At 41.9% G+C, this 17,727-nt stretch overlaps 1 long non-coding RNA gene across 1 annotated transcript in view; it reads left to right on the top strand.

Annotated features, from left to right (window-relative positions):
* Positions 1-17,727, top strand: part of LOC110963839 (uncharacterized) — a 126,844-nt gene that overhangs the window by 30,619 nt on the left and 78,498 nt on the right. The window contains exon 2 of the long non-coding RNA XR_007945738.1: positions 15,696-15,747. This is a non-coding gene — a long non-coding RNA (uncharacterized LOC110963839). The remainder of the gene's footprint in view (positions 1-15,695; positions 15,748-17,727) is intronic.

The following is a 17,727-nucleotide window of genomic DNA, read 5'->3' as shown; positions in this document are numbered from 1 at the left end:
CTCCGAATATTCGGGACCTATTAAAGACGAATATCCGAATATTTGTTCCGCCCGGTAATGTCCGGCGGGGGGGCGAGGCGGAGGGTATTCGGATAGCCAAATTAATATCCGGATACCGCCGTAGTGAACGAATATTCGAGATATTCGGGTCCAGCCCTAATATTTACCTTAAATGTCTTTAAATCAGTGTCTTTTTAATGTTTGAGCTAGACAGTATTTGATGTGTGGGTCCAAGAAAACCATATTTTCTTTTTGATTTTTATGTTTAAGATTATAGGAAAAGAAAAGAAAAAACATATCGTGCTTAAATTGTAATTATTCAAGTGTAACGTATCCTTTTATGTCTTCAAACACTGCTGGATGTGATCTTTAATGTTTCTTCGAGATGATTTCAGTTCAACCCCTTTCCCCAGTGTTTGTGGTTGTTTTTCAACTGTTGCTGGATGTCCTTAGACACGTATGCTCAGTTGCACATGTTAAAAAAGATCCACTTTTGACCTCGTAAATTCGGCTGAACTTGTTCACCTACTTGAACTGAAAGTGGAAGTATACGCGAGCAGAAAAGGAAGGTTAAATGGGAACAAGGAAACTTTTGATGATGCAACTGGGAGGCAAAGCAGACAGAAGAGTACTGAAACCAGCAACTAAACAACATCACCTGACTCTCCTCTCCTTTCTCCTTTCCTGTTCTTAATGCCATTACCAACCAGGACCGGCGTGGACGGCGCTGGACACCGCAGACAGCAGAGGGGGGGGGGGGGGGGGGGACACTATGCAGAAAAGTCGATGGATAAATGAACATGCCAAATTAATAATAATCACGCTGTGGGCGTTCGCGACCCTCACTTTAAAAAGAAAGGAAAAAAAAACTTTGTTGTTGGATTACCGTGCAAAAATTCGGAAAATGAATGACACACACACACAAAGACAGGGAAAGGGAGAGAGTTTCGGACAAAAGGTGAGCACGGTTTGCCGATCTTACCCCTTCCATTCATCTATCCCTCCCTTTATCACCCCCCTCCACCAACCCCTCTGTCCGCTCTGTCATTCTCTCTGTCCCCTCTCTGCTCTTGCCTTTGTCTGGGTCCGGCCAGAGTCTGGCAGTCCCAGACAAAAGAATGCTGCCTGTCATGGAGAAAGAGCAAAGGTCTTGGCTCTCGGGAGGGGAGGTGGTGGGATGGAGGGGTAGTCGGGTGTCAGGGTTGGAAAGGCATTGTCAAAGCTGTGGCTATCCATTGTTGTTTGTGGGCTCGCTCCCGATCAACGCCGATTTTCCTCTATGTCCGCGCTTTTCGCTGGGCCACCGCAGTCTTTCCCGGTGCGAGGGACGGGAATGTAGGAAAAGAGGGAAATGCGACAGATGTCAGGCATGAAGCTGTTCGTCCGTTTAGCAGCGTGGCGGTTTTAAAGCTCAGAGGCATACCGCGCTATCTGCTCCTCCTCTGGTACTGGTGGTTAATACCCCACTGGGGGTGCTGGTGCCTCCAGTAGGGTGCAAAGTTTGGGGTAGTTCAGTATAGTTGCCCCAGTCCCTTCATGCGGTTTGCCACATACAGATCGGGATCAAGGGAAGCATAAAGTGCCTTTTTTTTTCTTTTTCAGTGATGTCACATTGTAAAATTATGCGGAAATTACATTTTCTCAAGTCCTGTACAACACCGAGGTACTCTCTTTACCTGAGTAATTTTACTCTACTGCAGTTCAGACGGATACACTGCTCTTTTTACTTCTCTCCGTTTACCCAGCGGCTTACTTTACACTCCACTTGCAGCACTTGTCTTCTCTTCTTTTAACTTGCTCTAGGGATAATCATTTTACATGAGAATATATAGTTATTCAAAAGCTAAATTAGTAGCATTTTTCAAGGGAAAAACCAGAGATAATAGTCATTGTTTATCTTGTAACTCTTTGTTGGGACCAGACCTCTACTGTAGGCTGGGAGCCACTGGATTAAACGACGAAGAATTTCAGCTACACATTCACCAGCTGATCACATATTTAAATACATTTTGCTTATAACTCCATACCTTTATGCAATGGAGCCTGACAATTTTCATAGTATTAGCCAGACTGCAACCAGTATTCACACTTGGGTGGTACAGAAAGCAGACATCTGGTGGCAAAGTACTGCAAAATACTGTAGTCAAAATAGAGCAATTTTGTGCTAATTTGGTTTTATTTTTTTCTTATGCAGCCATGGCAGCGCTGTAAAAGTATAACATTACAACTCACATATGATAAGCTTCTCTATGCAACCCTCAACTGATTTGTTAATTTTACATTTTAATTGACATCAGAGTTTGAATGTAGCTCCAGCTCTGTGTGTAGCTGCAGGCCGTTCTGACCTCACTGGGCTTTGAATGTAGAAACCGGTTTTATGTTGGTAATAGGGATTCATAATTATCTGATTTCAAAGCAAAACTGCATTTCAAGACAGTGCAATTAGGATCTACTCGATGCGGCTGTTAAATAATGACAGTAATGCTGGAATTCAATTTTATTTAATTCAAGCAGATTTTTTTTTTTAAAAATAAAGGGGTTCTTTTTATCCATTGATCACTCCGTGGTTTTGTCATATACAGACAGAAGCCTGGTCTAATTATTTAATAGCCAAACCTTGTGCATTTTGCATCCCAGGATTTTGAACTGTGTGTCAGTGTTTTTAGAAATTCCTCCTTTGTGTGACAGTTCATTTGGTAACTCCACATCTCATTTTAAATTTCACAGAGAAAACTGAACTGAAGCTTAACCCTTAAAAAGCCGGGACCGAGTATACTCGGTTCGCGCTTACTCGTACACACAGTCGAAACCGAACATTCTCTGCTCGCTAATTAACATAAAATATGTACACACCCGTATGTTTAAGTCGACCAATGGTAAGATATAAACATTGGCCCCAAATTTGCTTATTTCAAACGATAAAGCCGTATGAGCCGTGATAACGAAGCCGTAATTACAAAGCTTTTATCGGGGCCGCGTACCGTAATACCACGGCCGAAATTCACAATGGCCAACGTTTACGACAATGTGACCTCGCGAGACTTGATCCATGTTTTTATGGATTAGGTGGTTTTAGTATATGTACTTCTCTGGAAACATGGCCTTGTAAGGGTTAACTTTTAAAATGATCCCAAATGAAATCATAAAATCTGTCAGAAATAGTTACAGTTAGATATTCCCCCAAACTGTCAACTCTTGACTGGTAAAGAGTTTGAAGTGTTTCAGGTTAAGCAGGATTATAGCTAGAATCTACACTCCTGAGAAACATTTGACTAGGGTTTCTGAAATTTCTACATAAAAAAAACAACCCCAAATTCAGTCAGTAACAGCTCCACAACCTGGCGCTCTCTGGTTCAGAGACACTTAACACAGTAACCGATACCCTGGACAGTCAGAGTGGCCTAGAATGAACGCTCAGCTTTATTAGTTTATATACGTTCTGCTCTGGTGTCGTGTTGCTGGACGATACTAGAGTTTCCATATGATCGCATAATGTAAACTCCTTTTCATGATGTAGTAGCAAGTGAAGTAGCACACCTACAGAAAGTCCTATTTTTTTATGTCCTCTGTAGACGTCTCTTTGCTTTGGCAAGGGTACAGTAGCAAGACTTCCTGCTGTCAGCGAGCATTTGTGCAACAGCCTTTCGATTTGAAAAGTTTTGGGAAATCCTGGTCAAATGTCAGTCAGTCTGTTGTCAAATGACAGTCAGCTCTTCGAGACAAAAGTTCAAGCCCATGACTTGACTGGAGACTACAAACCAGAGTTGACAACTGATGTCAAACTGTAGCTGATCTGCTCTGTGTTTGAATGATTAGCGGGCTATTGAAGCTGAAGCTGCTGCCGTCCATTGACAGTATTGAGGAATGAAACGCCTGCTGCGTCGGGCACAAGCAATAGAGGGCAAAGGTTTCAGTTTTAATCTAGTTAAAGACTCTCATATCTCTAAACTTTATGCTGCTGTATACGTTACTCCTCTGCGACGAAGTGTTGCTATGCAGCAGTCTGGGGACAAATTGATTATTCAGTCCCAAAGCCCAGACAGCCAATTGTCTCCAGCTCAGCTTTGATTGGCTGAAATGTCATTCTGACTGATGCCAGAGGGGATAATTCCTTCAGTGGCACAAAAAAAAACCCACTAAATATTTACAGAGTTGGAATAGTCAGCATCTAAATCTGATTCAAATAGTAACACTAGTATCAAAGTGATGTGGAGAATCACAGCCAGACTCATACTGCTGCATACAAATAGGAAAAACTTTAAGTTGTTTCTGAGACATTACTACCATTCAAAGGTTTGAGGTCACCTATACAATTCCATGTTTTCCATAAAAACTCCCACTTTTATCCATGTGCTAACATAACTGCACAAGGGTTTTCTAATCATCAATGAGCCTTTCAACACCATTAGCTAACACAATGTAGCATTAGAACACAGGAGTGATGGTTGCTGGAAATGTTCCTCTGTACCCCTATGGAGATATTCCATTAAAAATCAGCTGTTTCCAGATAGAATAGTCATTTAGGACATTAACAATGTCTACAATGGATTTATCATTCATTTAATGTCTTCTTCCTTGAAAAAAATACTTTTCTTTCAAAAATAAGGACACTTCTAAGTGACCCCAAACCTTTGAAAGGTATGTTTGAAATTAGATGAAAAAGTGATCACAGAGGAGAACATAACTGTCTGTTATTTTGAATGGCAACCCATTTAACAGTTACAATAAATGACAACTCAGTGTCTGGAAACCACAAATGTCTTATTTGAACCGTCTTCTGGGGACCATGAAGGTCTGTACAATAATGTATGACAATCCAATGCCAAACTGTTTACTGGAAAACTGCAAACAATAATCTGCTTTTGGTGCCAGAAGAAAAGTCCCTTTGAACCTTTCTCTGGGGACCTTGGATATCTACAAAATTGTATCACAGTCATTTGCCACATTAACAATGTCTAGACTGTATTTCTGATTCATTTAATGTTATCTTCATTGAAAAAAAAAAAAGAATTTCCTTCAAAAATAAGGACATTTGTAAGTGACCCCAAACTTTTGAACAGTCGTGCATGAGGACGAGCCTGGGAGGAAATCTGGTTTCTGTTGCTTTGAATTGAGTTTAATGACACAGGCTTGACTACTTTCTTTTCTATATTGTTGCCAACAGTTGGATCCTAATCAGCAAATATAGAACATCTTTTACAACCAATGATCAACCTGTGTATTGATTTACTGCATCAGTGTGATTTGAGTGATTCTGTTAAACGGCTGGAGTCAGCGCTGTGAGCTCTGCTGCAGTTCCTCTGCTGTACCAGCAGATGGGGAAAGGAAACGTGTTTGTGGGATGAATGCTGAAGTGCAGCAGCTGGCTGGACGGGATTGCAGGGCTCGGAGTGTGTGCTGTGGCCGCTCGCCGCTTTGCTGCTAATTACAGACACAACTTTTGTTGGTGTTGTTGAAGTCAAATTGTTGGTGTTTAAATCTTTAACAATGTGTGTTTTTAGTTTTTCAGTTTCTGTCTTCTTCTTTTTGTTGCAGATAATTACAAATGTTGTCCTGAAAGAAAAAGTGGAGCATTAAATATGTTACAGTAAATTCACAGCAGTAAAATACTTGAGAAAAATTATAATGATTGAGAAAAATATGTGTTGTTTCTCAAAAACAGTCTTAGTTTTTAAAAGTGCATACACTTCTATCTTGTTTATTTTTTACGCATATATTTTTCATTTTAAATGTAAAAACAATTTGGGTCAATTTACAACTTTAATATGTAGTAATTTAAATTATTATTGACAAAATGGAAATTACAACAGTCCAGGAAAATATTTTGGCTTCTTTTCGTGCAAATCCTGGAAACACAGGGTATGCACTAAAAGTTTTTGCAATAAAGAGCTGCTAAAATTCACTCTTTTCTTTAAAATCAGAATTGTAATTGTCATTTACTTACTATTTTTAAATGTTCTAAATTAAAGCAATAAATTCAGCCACTTTTAAACGCCTTTTTCAGTATTATTACATTTATATTCAGCATTTATGAATATAAAGAGACAACAAAAAGCTGCTCTTTTTCTCTAAATACCCCAAATACCCTCTCATTAAAAAGCAGCTTTTTCATAGGTATTAATCCCTTTTAAAATGACACATAATTCATGCAGGTCAGGTTTTCAAATTTCATCTTGAAGCCTTTGGTTTCACTGACGGCCCTCGGTCGTCGTAGATAGGTGAAGATTAAGGCTGATTTTAACAGCGTAGATGGAGGGGGAGAGGGAGGGTGAGGGGGAGGTAGGGGGGAGAGAGGAGTTTGGAATCAAGTTACTGTGGTGCTTTAGAAACGCACTACACAGCTACAGGATAAGCGACACACACTCTCACTCTCACACACACACTCACGCTCCCTCCCTGAAAGGAGTGTCTCCGGGAGATGATTTCCTTCCCTGTGCGTCGTCCCCCTCGCGCCTCCCCCTCCACCCCCCTCCCTCCCCCACCCCAGCCTCCCTCCTCTCTGCTACGCAGTGTAAACACAGTGTTCCAGAGGAATGTTGGACTCCCTGACCTCCGCTGCAGTTCACTCGGTTCAGCCTGGCCGCGCTGTGCTCCGGCATCAGGAGCAGCAGCAGACCCCCTCCCCTCCTCCCCCCCTACCTTCCCCTCCAGATCCCCTTCCCTCCGCTCTCGCTCTATTTTTCCCCGCCTTGCATCGCTTTTTCTCCTCGCCTCTCTCCTCCTCTTCTTCTTCCTCCTCCTTTCTCTTCTTCCCCCTTTTTCTCCTCCTTGTCCTTGTCCCTCACCGCCACTCCTCGACTCCCCCCAGCACACAGCCTCTATTTTCTTTCCCCTTGTTCTCTCCCTTCTCCTGACTTCCTCGCTACAACTCCTCTTCATTTTTTGTCTCTCCCAACTTCCACTTTACCTTGCAGTCATTTCACAGTGCAGCGGTGCGTTGTGTCTCTATCTTCTCTACGTCTGCTTCACTTCAGACTTGACTGGCACATCACAGTCCAAACTGACATCATTTGGACTGAAATCCTGCAGCAGCAGCGGCAGCGGTGAACTCACCTGGTAGCAACCTGAGAGCATGTTGCTGCTGCAGTCATGTTCTATTCTGCATGCACACCTCTCCATCATGTCCAATACACACACCTTGCGCTGACGCCATTGTATGCAAAGCCTCACACACATGCAGAGCCCCCCCCCCACCCGGTGCTCCACTTTCCTCCCCTCCTCCACCCCTACCCCACCTCAGCCACAGTGCACTTCCTAGAAACGAGATACTGAGAGCCAGCAGCTTTAGCGTCTCTGTGCTGGGAGAGGTGTCTGAAAGAACAGAAAGCGAGGGGTTACAAGTGCATCCGGCCGCTCGTCAGTTTGATCACCGAGGTGATGGCCAGAACTGACATGTGCTGCTTGCAGTTTTCCCCGACATTGGCGCTTTCAGCCTTGCAGAGGTTCACAGAGTTTAATTGCCGCAGGATAGAGCAGATTATAAATACACGCAGCCGGTCATCGCAGGTCACGCTGAATGTGAGCGTCTGGGGAATCAGAGAGTGTTTGTATATTTGTAATAGACGCTGCTGGTGCTGCAGGGGCTACACGGGATCAGCCGGCAAACCAGTCGGCCAGTTTTTATCGCCAGTCTGTCTGTCTGTCTGTCAGACTGCCAGCTAACCAGACCAGCAGGGTCAGCAGCCAGCCAGCAGAAAGCTTGAATATAGATCAGAGAAGGTGGCATGTGTGTTGTGTGTGTGTGTGTGTGGAGGGCTCTTTCAGGTCATAGCACATCAATTTAGTATGCAAATCAAATCCATACACTCCAAAGTATCAGTGCAAACGGCCTGCGTTACGCTTTCAACTCACTATTTTACAGCTTTGTATTTCGTTTGATGCTGCATGTGCAAAGCAGTGTGAGCATCACTGTTAAAGAACTATTCAGATCTGTTCCTGAAGTAAAAGTACCCACCATGTGGAAGTATACCTGCAAAGAGAACTTTACTCGGAGTACCAGCATCTGAAAATGCCCTTTAAGTCTCACAATTCACAGTGAGTTTCATTCGGCAGTGGAATTGCATCTGCCATCATAAAGCTGGTCTATCATGTATCATATAAGCAGATTTTCATTACTGATGTATCAAAGCTTTGCAGCATTTTAATATTCAAATGAGCTTGTTGTAATCACCAGACTTCATATAAGCTACTGCTGGGTACTTTAACCCTGAATGTATAGGCTTTCTGTGTATTTTTAAACCTCAGAAGTAACTGTAGCATCTAGGTAAATGTAGTGGAGTATTATTATAAAATGGAAATAATCAAACCAAGTACCAATACCCAAACATGGCAGTTTAAGAACACGACTTGAGAAAACACACAATTCAAACCTCACTTCACCTCATCAAACTCAGCGTAAGCAAAGCAGAACAATGAAGTCCAATAAGATATGAAAAAGAGATCTGTCCATTGCAGTTTATTCAGTCTCTTCTCTTCAGTTTGTACTAACCGAGGAGGAATGTTTGGTTTTGGAAGAGAGTGGGGAGCTTTCAGCCAGAGAGGGTTCCTTGAGGAACAAGACATAAAAGTCTTTTTTGTACTCTTCAGAACTACATTTGCTCTCAAAGAATAGAACGAGCAAATTAAGGCCAATGATGGATGTGCTCTTATCTGCTGTCAGTCACAAGTTCAGGGTCAATCATACAAAACACGTACGCTTTATGACGTTTGAAACTGCTAAGGAGACACATGTTCAAACCAGAAGCAAACTAACAGGGGGATGACTACAGTTCACAAGCAGTCTGACTGCCACAATCAGTATGTAAGGACAACAGGGTCAACAGTCCTTTGCCTTTAAATAAATTAAAGGTTTTGCTGTAATACGTACCTGTACATTCAAATGCGTGAAAAATGTTCCAAAAAGATGTTTGTAGTATTATAAGATCTGTCATCTCTAGTTGCTTATTCATTTTGTGTCCACTGTGATTAAGCTTTTTTTGTGATCTATTGGTCACATGATCTGGAAGAATACTCCCATGAGTTTTTAATACTCTGGGTGAGTTAAAAATCTGCTTCTGAGGATGATATTGTGGGGGAAAAAAGTCAAACTTTTCCATCCTCCTCTTCCTCATCATCACCTGCATCATTAGTCTGACTTGATTCTCCCTCGTGATCTTCTTTCCATTAACATTAACCTCTACTGTCCCTCTGTCTCCTCCGTCCTGCCTTCTCCTCAGCCGTTTCAGACGTTTCCTTTTATTTGCTTACATCACTCCCAGACGCCGTGCAATCAGCCGCTCGCTACATATGTAATTATGCGTTCATTTTCACTTAGATTGTGATTCTTGCCTGCTTATTCATACTGTGGCTGCGAGCATGGGAGGATCATCAATTACTCAGGCGGTGTAATTGTTGCACACAGATAATGAAAGCGATGCTGGTGGAGGAGCATGTGGTCCTTTGCCTCATTATGCTGACAGGAAAGAGGAACTTGGCTGACCTCTGCTGGGCTCTGACAGGCAGTGTTGCAGATGTGATCACCATTAATAATCTGATTGAGGATGTGTATGTATTCTGAAGGTCGCTCTGGCTTTTATTAACCATAGAAAGACTTTGGGGATCATTATAGTGTCGGTGGCTGCATCCTGCTGTTGTCCAGCAAAGAGCTTCAGTTTCGGCAGCTGCAACTATGGAGTCATTTTCATGTTAAACGTCAGCATTCTTACATATTCTCAGATGACAACCTCCCATGTAAACACGTACTGTTTTGACCCTGAGTACTCTGATTTTTTCTGTAGTATGGATCATATAGCAGTCAGTCACCTGGCAGGTAAAAAGGATGGTGGCCAGGGCGGAAAACTGTAATTATTATGAAAAATACATTTTCTAATTTGGATTCTGCATGTGGAACCCCATCACCAGCCACAGGCCAGCATAAGAAAAGGAGCAAAATCTGATCCGAGAGACTTTACTGAGAAAAGAGAAGAAGAATGATGGAGAGAAAGCAATGTGAGTGAGAGAGAGAGAGAGAGAGGGAAGCAGATGGCTGGAAATATAGCCTGCTAAATTATTCATCTAGGCTGGAGTCTGGAGGATAGATAGATGGATAGGAGCTGGCATGGACACTTTTATTAGGATTCCGAGAGCTGTGAGGAGAGTGGTTCAAAACACTGTGATTGCCTTTTGAGGACTAAGAAAAGTAATTGCATCAAGTCTGGAACAGCTAGGAGTTAAACCTTAAGTATTAAATTGAAACAGAAAATAAGGACAGATATTCTTACACAAACTTATACATCAAAAAAACAAGTTTTATCCTTCTTTAGGTGCAGTGAATTAAGCAGACCTTTAACAAATGTACCAGTCTTTAACGCCACTCAGTACTGACTCTGTGGAGGTGATTGCGGATACTGTGTGTTACTTGGAAAAGCATGAAAATGAATATTTCAGCTGCCTGTCCCGTGTTTGCAGAGTGATAATAGAAAGTCATTACAAATATCCTAATTCCTAATTCTGACAATACTGACTGTATGAGGTGAATGGGGACGCTCCGTGCTGTCTGAAAAAGCCGTCCTCTGAAATTTAGGTTTCAAAACTAGTTGTCTCAACAGTGAGGCTGAATAAAAATGAAAAATGAGTCAGAGGGGGAAACGACCGGGTTCGTAAAATAAGATTTGTGGTAGGCGCATGTAGTGAACGTCTGCTGAGGGGAGTGCAGGGGTCCGTGAGTGGGTTCCAGGGTGTCCAGCCGTACAGAGGGCTGGATGAAGCCGACTATAATTCATGAAATGTCTCATACAGTAACAGCAATAGTCATAATTTCCGGCCATGACGCTGTTTTTAGAGGTTTATCTAAAATATTTGCATTGAAAACTTTTATTTGCCTTTTAGATAGGTGCTGTTTGCTTTGTCCCCTGCCTCTCGTTGATGTGTTGAGACAGTAAATATGAGCTCTCCTCGCTCTTTTTCCTTTTAAGCTTTGTGCATCATGTGCATCATATATGACTCTCCCAGATTCATAGACACAGACACAGATGCACGCACGCTCCTGAGCGGAGGGCTCCGGGGAAATAGAGCAGAGAGGAAGCTACGTGCCTTCGCCAAGCAAGGGCTGTCTGGTGTCATGGCAACCGGTGCAGATTACCCCACCCTCCATCAGTCAGGGAAAGGAGAGGAGAGGAGACTCACATATATAAATGTATGGGCACACACATGAAGCTGTTACACAACATTCACAGTAGGGTTTTAAAAGATCTGATAGTCTAAATAATCAGCTTAAATGTGAATTGGCAATAGCAATATTGTCTGCAGCCACAGCAGTAAACACACACACACACACACACACACACAAAACCCCTGAATCGACAGGCAGACACAAGGAGAGCTGGAAAGGAAGCAAAAAAGAAAATGAAGAAGGAGGGAGGCAAGTGGAAAGGCGAGCGATGATGAGAGCAGTGCAGGGAGAGGTTGAGATGTGTGAAGGGGCCATAAACATATAGTAGAGCTAAATACGTCTGGGGATATACTGTTATTAAAAGCGGTAAGGTTATCCAACAAGCAGCTTTACTGTGGGGGTGGACAGTTTGCAACGTGCTAACGCGTTTCGCGCCGCCAGAGTCCTGTTGAAGTGAATTTAACGGGAGATATTATCTTCTGCGTGCGTCTATGTATGTGCGTAAGTGCTGCAGCCTGAGAGGAGAGGAGGGATGCTGGGCAGGATGGAGAGCAGAGGCAGTGATGCATGGACGAGCTGACAGCAAGAGAGGAGAGGAGATAATATTAGAGCCTGCATGAGGGTATGAAAGGGTAGCTGGAGCTTTTTGTAGCAAAAAAAAAAAAAATGTAAGAAAGATGGGGTGTGGAAGAGATAAATTGCACCAGCACGAAGAGAGGCGAAAATAAGAGATAGAGGAAATGGAGAGAGAGAAAGGAGGGAGGTGGGAGGGAGCTGAGGTCGTTTGAGGATACCGTCTCCTAAATTGACTGCGGCACAGCCATCGTCCACAGTTACATCACAGCTGAGCTCAAACTCAGGATGAACCCTCTTTCTCTCTCCCCCCCCCCCACTGCCTCTTTGTCTCTGCCAACCTTTAAATGCTTCAAAGCCAACTTTGGACCGTATGGCAATTAAGCCGAGTAGACTGAGCGCATGCAATGGGATGTATCATATTTTAATGGGATACACCGGGACGGGATGTGACTGAGAGGCTGAACCCAGCGGTCGTTTTCCTGTCCGTTTCTTTGCTGCTGCTGCTGACGCCTGCAGCAGCAACATGGCTGTAATCAGCCTCATTAAGGTTCTCGTACACATGATAAACAAGACTCTGCACTCATTTCAAAGGCTGTGCGCTCCACAGAGGAGCCGTCTGTTATTAGAAATCAATTAGCATCACCGCCATGACCGTGGTGTGTTGAATTATCAAAGCGCTACACACAAAGTAACTCCATGTTAAACTAAGCATTCATTCAATATCAGCAGAACTGAGACACTAACATTATTTCTTTCTTACAACCTTTGTTTATACTGTGAAATTTGTCTAAATGCCCAGCTTTTTTCCGGCAGCGTACTGCTTCACAATTTCACATCTGCGTACATTCACACTGGGGCTGCCTAATGGAGCCATGATGTGTTGCTGTGCAGCCCTGCAGGAGCAGTCACCATGCTGAAGGGCACCTTGCCATGTGCATATGTTAATATATGAAGGAGTCCTGATTTACCTCCCCTGCTCATTCTTACAGCTATTTTTGTGATTTAACACAACAGCCTCAGTCATGAGTCCACTTGTCTCTACTGGTGACCTTCAAATAACACCAAGTGAAGCCTTGTCTGTCTTCCATAGTTAGCTCACTTTTATTTTAATTTGTGACAGCAGCAGAAAATGTAACTTTCTCTGTCTCTAACTACCAATTCTGATACCTGAGGGTATCTGCCTGTCTTTTTATTCCTGTATCTGATCCCAGCCATCTCTTTGTCCCATATTTAAAATCTGTGTACCTTATGTAACTGACTGGGATTATTGTTATGGAAGGTCACATGAGGTCAGGGATGGCTGTGGTGTTAAAAACTGAGTTGCCTGCCATGACTGATCTGTGTCAGTGGCAGCTGATGAAGAAGCTCTATTTCATTAAAAGTAGATTAGTCACATCTACACCGTCTACATAATGCAATATTGTGCACAAGTTTTAGTCATTAAGTCAGGATGATTTCAAAAGTAAGGGCCATAATTTAGGTAGCAATCCTCTCCTCTCTAACAGCACAATTAACAGCATAATTTATATATTCAGGATATAGGCTAACATAACTAGCTGTCCATTGCTCTATTTCCTACGAGCTCTCAGAACTGAAGTACATCCAGTAACTATGGTTTGTGTTGTTTTGGTGCACTGTGAATGGATTTGGGACAGTTAGACATGCTTCAGACAGCATCCGATATTGGTTAAGGAGCTTAACATCTTTACTGCCTGGAATGTCTGCATAGCGCTGTAAGATCAGTCTTGGTCTTGACACCGTCAGTAGATTGGACTGGTTTGTCACTAACATCTCTGTAGCAAAAAACCTGTCTCATTTACATCTTTATTAATGTTTAATCTGTATTTGGACCTCGTACATAGTTGTTGGATGTTATCTTGAAAAGCACATGTTGATACAGGTGTAAATGCATTCCCAGTGCGTTGCATTTGGAACACCCCTGTCAGGCTGCATCTGGAGGTGGTCCATCTCATATTGTGATCAGGTCTCAGCAGGGTGTAGCAGCAGTAGTTGGCCAGTCTTACAAAAAGCAACCACCAAACTAATTGAAAAGCCACTGAATAGCCAGACCCAAACTGCTCTCACACAAGGAATATTAACATTTGTTCAGAACATGCAACATCGAAACATTGCTGAAACAAGAAAAGCACTCAGAGTGCAGTACTCCAACATGACTGCTCAGTCGTTGTATCATTCCCGACAGATGAAAATTTAAAAAAAATTCATGCTCCATAGCAGTGGATTTGTAGCTCACATGAGGATCATGTGATCATCAGCAGACAGCTGATGTAGTGTTCACTTGTTGCCATGGTTACAGTGACACCATGGTGCTATCTTGCAATGATACAGAAATCTTCAACAAATCAGTGGATCCAGATTATAAGCTGCATCACTGCCAAAATCCAATCACTTGGTCCTTGTGTCATTTCTAACCTTCCCTGAAAATTGTATCCAAATTCTTTAGTCCGTTTCTGAGTAATGTTGCTATCAGACAGACAAACAGACAAACCAACACCGATCGTCACATAATTTCACACATAGCATTCCTTGGTGGAGTACAAACAGATGTCTTCAAAGCAAAGATGTTAATGCAGTGCAGAGCTGTGAAAGTGTAGTAGCAAAGCTGGACCCACTTTTGAAGATTTATCATCACATACTGAGCTTCACTGGTGTATATTCCTGAACAAATTCAAACAAACTGATGAACAAAAATACCACAAACCAGTCAACACACACAGGAGCTCTAAGGATCTCTGGAGTTTTAGAGATCTGAGACAGTTGAACACTTCACCCAGAATGTAGTTTATCCTTGGCAACTTAGTGGCCCATTTCAAATATACATTTATGAGTTCACAAAGTGTGTTCTTTCGTTCATCAAGCAAATTTTTGTATTTAGATCCGGAGTCTGTTCCTCCAGTGGGGATAGAATATGTCATCAATGCAAATACTCAGATTATTTATCTATGTAAATTTCATCAACATTCAACTTAATAAATTTGGTCTCTTTGGGGTCTTGTTTCGCATTTCTCATCCTAAGTTTCAATTTTATTTATTTTATTTGGAATTTTGTAGAAAAGACGATAAATAGATATTCCTAAACCTGTCTTTCTATTGTCTTTACTTATTACATCATAAATGGTCTTAACAAGGCAAGTCAGGATAAAGTTTCAGCGAAGGTACACTCAACATAAATTTTGTTATTCATCTAAGTCAGTGAGGGTCCACATGGACCTCTCTGCAGACTGTCCAACTGCACATGTGCGATGGGAGCAAATGGTGCTTGTTATGAGTAGAAGCTGTACTAGGAGATTCTCCATCATGGACGCCTTTATTCGTAATTCATAGAGTTGTAATTGAAGCACTCGCTGCAGAACTTTTGAGGTGCTTTGATCTGCACATGCATGCCATCAACCAAACACAGTAGGAAGTCGGAATTCTTGCAGATATCTAATAACCACTGACACGGTGCAACAGTCTGATCTGTAACCGGCTGCTATATCCTGTAAAGAGTGCAAAGTTACAGCCTTTAAGAAAAACCCACAGAATTCCTGTGTTTTTTTCTGTGTTTGATATAAGAGACAATGTAAATATCTATGTAACAGGCCGATGTGTACCTACTGTGGTAAAGATACAACAGCTGTCAATTTCTACCTCTGTCACATAGAAACCATGAATTGGCATCCATACCTCATGTAAATGAGGGTTAGCATGACATAATATAATAATTTAATTATAATATCTCTAAGTCTACAGCCCAGTATTTGTCTCTGTGTGGACTGTGACTATACTATAAAGGCAGTAGTGGGCACAATTCAAATAACTATATAACCTATTGCGTATGTATGGAATAATTTAGTGTCTTTATTGTCTGTAAAGTAGTAAAATCAAGGCTTAATGATTATCCTTTGACAGTAAACACTTTAGCTACTAACTTTAGATACTGACCTGTCTTTACTCTCCCTGTCCTCAGGAGCTGCCAGGACATGAGACTGGGACCTACAGGTGACACCTGGCAGTAGTCTGTAAGTAGTGATGTGTTGGGTGCTGTATGCAGTTGTGTAGGCGGGAGCATGACGGATGGGGAGGACAGACTTTTCAATGCTGGTGGTCTGCAGGCTGTGTTACACACTGAGATTTGTTACTGAGACCTCCATTGCTGTAATGTAGTGCTAAGGCATGCATTAGGAGAGCCAGACAACACAGATGGCTCTGCGGGTTATGAAATACCCTGATGCACACATACTGGTCTAGAAGCAGTGTATGCAAAAGAAATGTATTTTACATAAACAATTTTCTGAAGACACAACGACTTTAGAAGAGTGACACGGTAGTTTAATGGAGTCCAATTCTTTGCAGCCTTTTCCATGCTTCCAGTCTGCTCCTGCAAATTACACTAGTGCAACTGCTGAAATAAGAAAAAATACTGAGCAGAAGAAATTACAAGGCTTACTGGGAGTATCCATCAGGGGTTATTACACAAATAACATACGCTATGCAGATGACACAGTGCTGATAGCAAACAGTGAAGAAAAGTTGCAAACCATTGTATTCATAAATAATACAGAGAGCCAAAATCTTGAGTGTTCTGTCTTTAAAGAAAAAGAACATTGAAGTAATGATAATTTCATCCCGACCTGTAACATAGAATTAGACCAAGAAACACTGAAGCAGGCGTGTCATTTCAAATATCTCGGTTCATGGATGACATCAGATGGGAGGTGTGAAACAGACATCAGATGTAGAGTAGGAACGGCAAGAACAGCATTTATGAAAATGAAAAGCACACAGACAAATAGGAACATAGCAATTAGCATCCATATGAGGACACTCATCTGTTACATCCTACCAGTTCTGATATACGGATGTGAATCTTGGAACATAAATAATAAAATGTGAAACAGGCTCACTGCAGCAGTGATGCGGTTTTACACACACATGCTGCATATATTGTATACAGCCAGGATAAGCAATGAAGATGTTTTAAATCTACTAAACACAAATTATGCACAATTGAACAAAATTAGGAAATGGCAAGCAACATTTTTGGACACATCATGAGGAAAGAGACCCTGGAATATATCGTCACAACTGGAAAAATGAATGGGAAGAGAGGACGAGTCAGATGGAGAATGAAAATGATAGACGGACTGACATCATGGCTACACATGGAACGGGCAACAGTCACAATTCAGAAAGCAAGAGATTAGATGGAGAGAAATGATTGCCTACGCTGAATAGCAACGCGATTGATTGATTGATTGATTGATTGATTGATTGATTGATTGATTGATTGATTGATTTTCATTATTGCATTCCAGGTGTGTGGTTGCCAGGATTTGCTACTTTGCTCTGTATTACATGGCAGTAACTTAGATATCTACGAAGGTCCAACACAGCTAAAGTAAAGCAGGTGTTTCCACTGACTTTCTGATTAGGCCTCATGTCAGGACTGTGTGGGTGTGTACACACTGTGCTGACATCTCTGACCTACTTATTCATTTTGTTAAGCGCAGTGTTCAATCACAACAGAATTTACCTGCACGCTGCCCAGACTAGGATGTGATGCCAAACTTTTATATCTAAAATATATAAACTGTAAAGAGTGTATGAAGGGAGTCTGACTCACTGGAGGTACATTACAGGTATAAAAGTTCCATTTCTTCTGCACATTTAATGCAGCTTTCTCCTCCTCTTCCACCACATACACTATTGTTCAAAGGTTTATGGCCAGACAATTCCCTGTTTTCCATGAAAACTGCCACTTTTATTCATGTGCTAACATAACTGCACAAGGGTTTTCTAATCATCAATGAGCCTTTCAGCACCATTAGCTAACACAATGTAGCATTAGAACACAGGAGTGATGGTTGCTGGAAATGTTCCTCTGTACCCCTATGGAGATATTCCATTAAAAATCAGCCGTTTCCAGCTAGATTAGTCATTTACCACATTAACAATGTCTAGACTGGATTTATCATTCATTTATTATTATCTTCATTTAA

The sequence above is a fragment of the Acanthochromis polyacanthus genome, chromosome 13 (assembly GCF_021347895.1).
Source record: "Acanthochromis polyacanthus isolate Apoly-LR-REF ecotype Palm Island chromosome 13, KAUST_Apoly_ChrSc, whole genome shotgun sequence".
Taxonomy (NCBI): Eukaryota; Metazoa; Chordata; class Actinopteri; family Pomacentridae; genus Acanthochromis; species Acanthochromis polyacanthus.
The sequence above is the reverse complement of the archived record's forward strand: the minus strand, read 5'-3'. Positions and strand labels throughout refer to the sequence as shown.